Consider the following 9,479-nt stretch of genomic DNA (forward strand, 5'->3'; position numbering starts at 1 on the left):
GACCCCCAACCCCCTCTCGCCCTGACCCCACCCTTGTGGCTCTAGGTCCCTGCGGGCCATGAGAGGGAAGAGCCGTGGCCCCCATCTGAGGGCTCCACACCCCCTCCCCCTGGGGGTCCCGCAGGGTGTCCACCTTCCCCTTCCCCTGGGATCAGGGACCCAGGCTTTCTCAGGCCACCAGGCCTCCTGGGGCTGGGGCTGCAGCTCCCACCCTCCTGCTGAAGGCGGGGGGCCTGTGGGGCTGTTAGGCCCATGGGGAGGGCCCGAGGGACCGGGGTGCTGGCCAGAGAGGGGGCTCTGAGGCAGGAAAGAGGGGCAGCTGGACGGGCCCGCAGGGCACCCCTGGGCCAGTGGCTGGGCTGGACACAGGGAGCCAGGCTCAGGGAGGCGCCCTTGAACGGGACTGGACTCCAGGCTGCCCTCCCAGGTGTCTCCACGTGCCTCCCGGGGTCCGCTGCCTCCTCGTGAGATTTCCCGTGAGTCAGAAGCCGGCGTGCCCTCTGCCCAGACAGCCCAGCTCTGCTGGCGCTGCCGTGAGGGCCCAGGAGGCGGGCGGCCAGTGCACACGCGTGGCTGAGCGCGAGCTGGCATCGCGGGTCCAGCCTCCACCTCCTCGCATCTTGAGGCCGGGGCTCAGTCTGCTGGCTCCAGGGTCATTAAACAGAGCCATTACTGAAAATTAAATATCATAAATTATAATAAGAGAGAAATAGCAAATTCTCATTATTTTCAAATTACCTGGCCACCGTTTACTGCCATCTCTGCTCTGGAGTTTACAGGTGGCGTGTCTGTGCTGCGGAACACGGCGCAGCCCCGAGTCACTTTCTGCGTCTGTGAGCCCTGGGGGCACCCCTTCAAGCCCGGCTCAGAGAGAGGAAGGTGGAAGACAGGGACAGCTGTGGTGTCCCCCGGGGGCCCGGGGAGGGGGACGGGTCGAGCGGGGGTGCTCCAGGCCACAGACTGGCCTCGGCACGCCCGACAGTGGCTGCCCAGCCCCGGGCATCGCCAGCCTCTCTCCGGGGCCTTCTCCTGGCCACCACGAGTCTCTCCCAGGGCAGGCTCTCCAGCCCCCCAGGTGTTTCATGGAGCCCCTCCCTAGACACAGAAGAGACACCCTGTGGCCTGTCCCCCCAAGTCTAGGAAGCAGGAGAGGGTGTGCCCCGGGCAGGGTGACTGCAGGGCCAGCGGGGGGCTCTGCCCAGAGTGCGTGCCACCTTCTCTCCTTGATGGCATCTGCTTGGCCCCGTCCCCAGGCTGCCTCACCACCCGGCACCCACAGAGAGGGGGTGAGCTCCGGAGAGAAGGGGGGCGGGTGTGGGTGGACACTGAGCCTCGGCCTCCGTCAGGGGCGTGGCACTCCCGGGGGCTCCCCTGGCGGCTGGGTGGAGGGCTCACCCGGAGGGCGCACGTGGACCAGGGCGCCGGCCACCTGGGCTCCGCCCTCGCGGGGTGGACCGCGCCTGGGTGACCTGTCTGGTCTCCCCCCCACTTTCTGCTCCTGAGACGCCGACAGTCAAGGCCAGTTCTCCAGGTGCAGACCGAGCCCCTCGGAACAAGGAGGGACCACCACAGTCCTGTTTCTAGAGGCCACGGTCTTACCAGGTGTCTGAACTGATGTGCAGAGCCCTGTGTAGAGAGGGGCCGGTTCAGAGGCCGTGTGTCTGGGGTCACAGGGGTGTAATCTGTTTCCTGCATCTTTATTCCAGTCATCCTGTTCTAAATGTGGACACCTTGAGTTCAGCTGCCCACCCACACCACCGGTATGCCATTATTAGTAATCCCAATTTCTTGCTTAATTTCCATGCGAGATAGGGCTTGCCTGTAAAATGCATTGACAGAGGCATCTTCTATATTTAGTGAAAGAGATGTTATCTCCAGATTACAGGGAAATGATTACATCAAGGTCCTCTGTTGATGAAATAAATAAACCACAAGAAAGAAATAAACTATGAGTCGCTGAGAACCAAAGTGAGTTGGCTTTCTTGCATCTACAGGTCCCTTTGCCCACAAGTGTCGTCCAAGTGAACGGGCCACGTGCCCTTCATGGCTCAAGGAACAGCGGCTGGCAATCCTCTAGGTCCTGGGGAAGCCTCACCCATGGCCGCTGGGGCTGCAGGCCGCATTTAGGGGCGAAGAGAAGCAAGCGTCCTTTGCCTTTAACGCCGTAAGACCCGAGGTGGACATCCTTCCGCTTTTCCGGAGGTGGAGATGGCGGTGCAGGGCGGGGAGGCCGTGGAGACTCGCGAGCTTGGGTTCCACTTCCAAGGGGTCACCTAGACAGCCTCGTGACCTCCTCAGGCTCAATGCTCCCTGGGTGCAGAGCGAGGCGTAGGGGCCCTTAGGGGGTGACCTCCCCAGGGTTCTGAGAAGGGTGCCACTTCCTCAGACGATCAGTCACTTCAAGTTGTTAAAAACACGTTATCAGAAATCTCCCATATGCCTTTTCTCTGATAATTAGTGATGCCGGGCATCTTTGTATGTGTTTTTGGCCACCTGTATGTCTTCTTGGGAAAAATATCTATTTAGATCTGTTCATTTTTTGATTGGGCTGTTTGCGTTTTTGACACAGAGCCGTGTGAGCTGTTTGCATATTTTGGAGATGAATCCATTGTCCTCTTTGTTTGCAGATACTTTCCCCCTTTCTGAGGGTTGTTTTTGCCTTTTGTTTGCTTTGGCGCATCCAGACGAGCTTTGATGCGACAGAGGACTGGGCGACAACATACCTCGGGGGACGAGCAGACGTCAGAGGCAGGAGGTGGGAGCAGGTGGACGGCGTGACTCGCCCGTGGTCTGTGGCCGCTGTTCAGGCGAGCTGAGGCTCAGCTGACGGGCTCTGGCCTGTGTCCAGGGTGGAGGCCCAACCCACAGGGGCATGTGAGCACGAGACCTCGCGCCACCCCGGGCGACTCTAGGAGACGCCTCCTCTCCACGCTGAGCGTCGCCCCTGCCCTCAAGCAGCCTTGAACCACGCTCTGCCCGTGGGGCTTGCGTGCAGCTGCCTCCTGGTGGCCGGGCCTCCTCCCGCCCGCCCTCTGCTCAGATGTGCGTGGACACATACTGGGCCCCAGAGAGCTGATGGGCGGCGGGAGCTGAGAACAGAGAGGAGGGGGTGCGGCAGGGCCGGGGCTCGCCGGTCACCAAGCTCTCACGGCCCTTTCCCGGCCCTTGGCGTTTCTCTCTGGCTGTACAGAGTGCAGAAGGCCAGGACCCAGGAAATGAGCAGCAGCTCCAGTCAGGGTCTGCAGTCCCTCCTCTCCTGGCCAGCACACTGCACGCTCCCTGAGCCCCTGGCGGGCCGTGCTGTGCAGATGTGGGTCCCTGGGTGCAGGCATCCTCTGTCCACTGCATCCTGGGGCTGCTCGTGCTGCTGGCTGCGTCTGACTGGACCCACGTCCTCAGGGACTGACGCCTGGTTCCACGCGACGGCCTGGCCTCCTGTCCCAGCTCTGCCTCTTCCAGGCAGGGGGAAACAGAGGGGAAAGGTGAGCAACCTCAAATGAGTTCTTTGCACAGCACCTCTGACCACACACACTCAGAATGGACATTTCATAACTGACATGAGAATTACCTTAATCACAGAATCGGCCAAGTGACACTAAAGGGGGTGTGTTCCGTTCCCCCTGGCCAGGCAGGACCGCCCAGGGACCCTCCGTGTGCTGGGTGTCTGTTCTCTATGCCAGGGCGGGGGCTTGCCTGCGAGACCCCTGGCCTGCAGAGCAGCGAGGACGAAGCTAGGAGGAGCCACAGCCAGAACGAGTGGTCAGAGCAGTGACTCATCTCGCTCTGCAGCAGCAATCAACGTTCGCTTTCAGGGGAAAACGCCCAGGTCAAATGCAGTTCTTCAGTTATTAGAAACGCTGCGTGGTTCCCCGTCCTTGGCCTGAGTCACTGGCACGAGCCAAGTGTGCGAAGAGAGCCGCCGGCTCAGTGGCCTCACTTGTTTTTGATTAAGATGAACTTTGTGTTGGAGACGGGACATAGCAGCTCTTTCTGAAGTTCAAGGGCCGCATCTGGCTCAGGACCTGCAGGGCCAGGAGTTCTGACCCAGAGGCTCCTGCGCGGAGGTCTGCCGGCCACAGAGGAGCCGCCGTGATCGGAGGGACGGGCACCGACGTGCCCTGCCTCCCGGCCTCGGGGCCTGCGGGCTGGCCTGGGCGTCCAGGCTCAAGACGCTGAGATGGTCCCACGTGTGAGCCCTGGAGCCAAACGCTGCGCCGCCTGGACCCTGAGTAACACTTGGCTGCCTCCCTAGATCAATCTCACTGACGACTGTTGTGAATTCTCTGAAGAACCTGCAACACTGTGCCCTTGAAAGACTTCCAGAGGGGAGACGCCGGCTCTGACTCCAGCTTTATACACAGAACGTCACACCGACTGTCCTGACTGCTCTGACGTGGCGGCCCGGCGACCACACACACAGCCACCCTGCAGTGTGGCCATCGCCACACAGCGCTGTCCTCTGAAACTCAGAGTGACGGCCCGCCCGCCTCAGCCCCGGGCCCTGGGCCTGACTCCTCCAGGGGCCTCCTGTGAGCAGAGCCACACGGCATTTGTCTCACCGCGACTGGGTCACTTCACTGGGCGTCACGTTCTCAGAGTCCGTCCACGGTGTAGCCTGGGTCGGGACTTCCCTCCTTTTGAAGGCTGATTCAGCGCTGTGTGGATGGACCACGTTGTCTGTCCTTCTGCGGACGGACACAGGGCTTGCTCCCACCTCCTAGCTGCTGGGAACATGCGAGTGTGAGTAGCTCCCGTGGCCCCGGTCTCCTGGCCCCCGGTGCGCGCCCGGCGTGGGACCGCTGGGCCACGTGGCGCTCCCTTGTCAGGGCCTTGAGGAGCCGTCATGCTGCTGCCGGGGTGGCTGCACCGTGCCACCCCCACCTCCTGGTCCAGGGGCCGCTGCAGCGCTGCCGCCTATTTAGAAACAAGACGCGTCTGCTCCTCATGGTTCTGGGGGCTGAAGGCCAGGACAGCGGTGTGGGCGGGTGCGGTGTCTGGGAGGACCTTTCCGGCGCACAGGTCTCTGCTCGTGTCCTCACGTGGTGGATGATGGGGGCACGGGGGCTTTCAGGGTCCCTCTGACTGGGCCACCAGCCCCGAGCAATGAGCCTTGAGACCCAGCCCTCTCCCAGAGGCCCCTCATCCTGAGACCATTCCCTTCAGTCAGTTCAGTCATTCAGTCATGCCCGACTCTCTGCGACCCCATGGACTGCAGCACGCCAGGCCTCCCTGTCCATCACCAACTCCCAGAGTCCACCCAAACCCATGTCCATTGAGTCAGTGATGCCATCCAACCATCTCATCCTCTGTCGTCCCCTTCTCTTCCTGCCCTCAATCATCCCAGCATCAGGGCCGTTATTGGAAAACACCCTGAGGGGTAGGATTTCAGCAGATGAACTCAGGGACACAGGCATCCAGACCGCAGCTCCCTGGGACCGAATCTTCTCTAAGTTAGAGACAGGCAGGGGCAGCGGAGCTGCAAATGGAGCTGGAAGGTAGTTGTGTGGGAGCAGGAGCCCCAGGAGAGCCCACCACGTGACCAGCGTTTCTGGGGCTTCTTCGGGGCATGTGTCCTTGTGAAGGAGTGCACTCTGGCGGGAGGCAGGGAGGGTCACCCGCGTGCTGGGTAGCGTCCTCGATGGGGATGGGGGGAAGCCGGGAGGTGAAGTGCAGCTGCTTGAACCTGGTGAGACTGGGCAGGGGGACCACGTGCCTGGGGAACATGTGGGGCTTTCAGATTTTGGGAGCCTTTTTGGCCCGGAGGTAGATCTAGGGGAATCAACTCAAGGGACCTGCTGATAGGAGTTCAGACACTTCAAGGGTAATAATCACAGTAAACCTGCAAAGAGCTGTGATTTACAGGTGTCAGTGCACTGACTCCCTTCACAGCTCCACGAGGGAAGAACTACAAGCCCCTACTTTGCACAAGTGAAGAGTCACCCGAGGTCCCGCCGTGGACGGGGAGGGGCCCAGCTCGGGGAGGGCCCCGGCTCAGGCTGGGTCGTCTGGCTCTGCGCTGGGCTCTGTCTTCTCTGCTCGACACCCAGGCGCCCGCTCCCAAGGGAAGCAGACACACAGCCAAGGGCGGGGCGGGGCGGAAGGGACAGCCCGGAATGTTCTGTCCATCTCTGCGGCCGCTCCTTGAGGGCCCGCTGTGGGGGGACCGCGTTAGACAACACTTCTGGGGTCCCCGTGACCGCGGCCCCAGTCGGGCTCCGTTTGTGGAAACTGACATTTCAAGTCTGATGAGCTGGGCCCCCGGGAAGGGCTGGGGGTCTTGTGCCTTTGTCTTAGATGTGTCTCTACCAGATACTGTAGCAGGGTCTGCACAGCACGGTCCACGGGGCCAAGCCATTTGACTGGGTTTGAAGTTTTCACCAGCCTTTAAAAAAAATGTGAAACACCTCTCAGACCTCATTGAATGGTATGTGACCTCATCGAACAATTTCCACCATCGACAGCAGCACCAGGAATTGCTCTGATGCCTTAAATGACCTTCTCTGCCCAAAGTGTAAATTTTGGCCATTCCCAGCACGCAGCCCAGGGCCCGTGCCCTCAGCTGCTCTGATGGTTCCCTGTGTTTGGGTTTGCGGGGCGGGGGTCTTGCTCCATCTGTGACCCTGACACTACTCTCACTCCCAGGATTGGTGTGAAATGAGTCCCAGGCATCACACCAAGAAATAAATGAGTTTTAAAAGCACACATGCCTTAGAAAACTTTTTATTTAACACATCAAGCAAATCAATTAAGGATTATATTAAAAGTCCACAATTTTGTATTGTTCAGATTCATCTGGGTTTACCTCAACATTTCCTGACATAAATGTGCCAAAGACGTATCTCTGATCTAGTTGACCTGAAATCAGATTCCAATGCACATTCATTTGCCAAAAAAAAAAAAAAAAAGAATGGTCAAAGAGAACATGACGAAATATTAGAAACACACGAAAGTTTAATTTCCCTGGAGAGCCCTGCGGATGTACGGCCGGAGGAAGCCCAGCACGGACGGCTCACAGGCGACGTGGCTCAGACCAGAATCGTCCCTGGTCATCAGCGCTTTGTGCCCGGAGCCCAGGGCGTAAGGCCCGTGTGATACCCACAACAGGCTGGCAGGCGCCCCCTGGCCCTGGGAGTCCGCCACCACCCGCCGGGTTTCTGGGAGACTGGAAGATGGCACCTACATCATTGACCAGAGAGCCTGGTGCATCAGCCCTGTTTGGGGGCTTCCTTGTGGGTGAAGGAAGGTCGCTCAGCCCTGCTTTGAGGAGGGAACATTTCAAAGCCCCCAGTTCCACCTTCATGCCAGCTGGGGTCTCCCACCCTGCGCCTGCGCTGTGTCCACATCAGACACTGCATGGATATGGAGGGTGGCCACCCCCCTCCGCCCCCTGAGGGTCCCGGGATGCAAGCTGGCCCCCGCATCCAGGCTCAGGGACAGCAGCCTCCTCACTGCTAGCATGCTGTCTCCACAGCAGGACCGGGCCACATGTCAATCCCGTCTGGATGTTTGGGGCACAGGTGAGTTCAGAGCACCCAGAGGAGCGAGGGGTGGGGGAGCTCCCCTGCTGCCTCACTGGGGGCAGTGCAAGCCTCAAAGGGGCAACAGGGGCGTCAAGCCTGGGGGGCACGGAGCAGGTACGAGGGGAGTCCATGTGACAATGTGGTGCTGAGTGTTGAATGAACTTGAAATCAAAGACAAAACCACAGCCCATGAGAGGAAGCGGAGAGGCTGTAGAGAGTGAGGCTGCAGGGATGGAAAAGCGGCCGTGGGGGGCGGGGCCGCAGACACCCAGAGACACGGGGCTCGGCTTTTTCCTTCCCTGATGACAGCGGTGATTGTTTTGTTGTTTTTCTGGTTTTTCAGACTTTGAAGTGATCCGTTAGGGGATTCATAAGAATCAGGGTAAACAAGCAGCCCAGCACATCTCCATGACATGCCACTGGCCTCTGTGGTTTCCGAGCGGGCGTTACGACAGAGTCTGGAACAAACACTGGTGAGGCGTGGAGCTTCGCCCGGAGCCCAGGTCTGGCCTTTCCAGAAGCTGTCATGGGAACCGATCAAAGAAACTGCAGGAAAACGGCAGCAAGTGGATCAGCCACGATGACCACACCTGCCCTTGACAGAGCACAGCCGGAATGAGCAACAATCAGAGACGGGTGAGGGGCACGGTGGGCCCCTCGGAGACCCTGGGGTGGAGACCCCCGAGTCTGCAAGTGCACAGCCCTCGTGGGCCCTGGGGTCGGGAGGCCCGGGCGCTGGACTCCAGCAGGTCCAGCCCTCGAGGAGGCGAGGGCAGGGGCCTCGCTCACGGCACGCAGGGGCATCGGACCTCTGCAGGCTCAGCACCAACTCACGGTTTTAAGGGACGTATTTTCGGCCTGTCCCTGAACGCCTGCCTGGTTCCGATCCTGTGTCCCCTCCAGGCTGGGGCTCCCCGTCCCTCCCCGGCTGATTCCCAGGGTGTGGAGCCCGCCAGTCCCCTCCCCCGGCCTGCCCGGAGGATGCAGGGCGGGACACGCCCCTGGGGCAGTGCCAGGCGGGGGAGGGAAAGTTCTAGAGCAGCGTGACCAGGGGGCTGCAGACTGACTGACAGGAGGGGCCCCGCTGTTGTGCGGGCCGCAGCCGCCCACCGGGGGTCCCGGGCTTCCAAGGCTCCTGCTGCCGCTGAGCAGGCATCACCCCCGGCCTGTCCGGAGCTGGGGTCGGGGGGCGCTCTACTGTGTTGGGAAGGTGGACAGTGGGTGACGAGGGGCACTTACCCCTCAGAACCCACCTGGTGACTTTAACACAGCACAGGACAAACACAGACAACCCGCCACTCCTGAAGGTCCTGGGAGAGCAGGCGCCTCGGTGGAAACAGTGATGGAGCCTCGAGGGGCCTGGGCAGCGGAGCCGCGGCCCCGGCCTGACTCAGGGAGGAAGTCGTGTTTCCACTCAGCTCAAAACAAGTGGTTTCAGGACGGCGCGTGTGTCACCGGCATTTCCCTGTTGTGTTTATGAGACGAGGTGGGAATAGGCCCCGTGGTTACTCTAATCTTGCCTTTTACAAGAAACAAGAAGCCCCCAGTGGAACACTAGGAGGGGGCAGAGAGGCAGGAGGTGCCGGGGAAACCCGAGGACGCCCGCAGGGAGGGGGCCCGCTCCAGGATGGGCCCCGGGCCGAGCCCCCTGTCCAGCGGCGCCTTCTCAAGATGGGCTGTGCCAACAGCCGACATCCGGGGGGCAGGAGACACAGGTCCACCTCAGGGTGAGGCTGGGCCGGGAGCCCTGGAGGATGGTCAGCATGCAGCAGGTGTGTGGGGTGCCAGGCCCCTTGAAAGGCTGGGGCCCAGGCATCCTAGGGACCCTGAGGTCGGCAGTTTCCCCAGAAACCAGTTCAGAGGTCACAGCTCCTACCCTGTGGGGACAGGGCTACACTGTTAAGGGCTGAAGTGAGAAAATGGCTGTTCTGTTGACATGTGAATGGTGTCCGCCACTCT

The sequence above is a fragment of the Bison bison genome, unplaced genomic scaffold (genome assembly GCF_000754665.1).
Source record: "Bison bison bison isolate TAMUID 2011002044 unplaced genomic scaffold, Bison_UMD1.0 scf7180017864321, whole genome shotgun sequence".
NCBI lineage: Eukaryota > Metazoa > Chordata > Mammalia > Artiodactyla > Bovidae > Bison > Bison bison.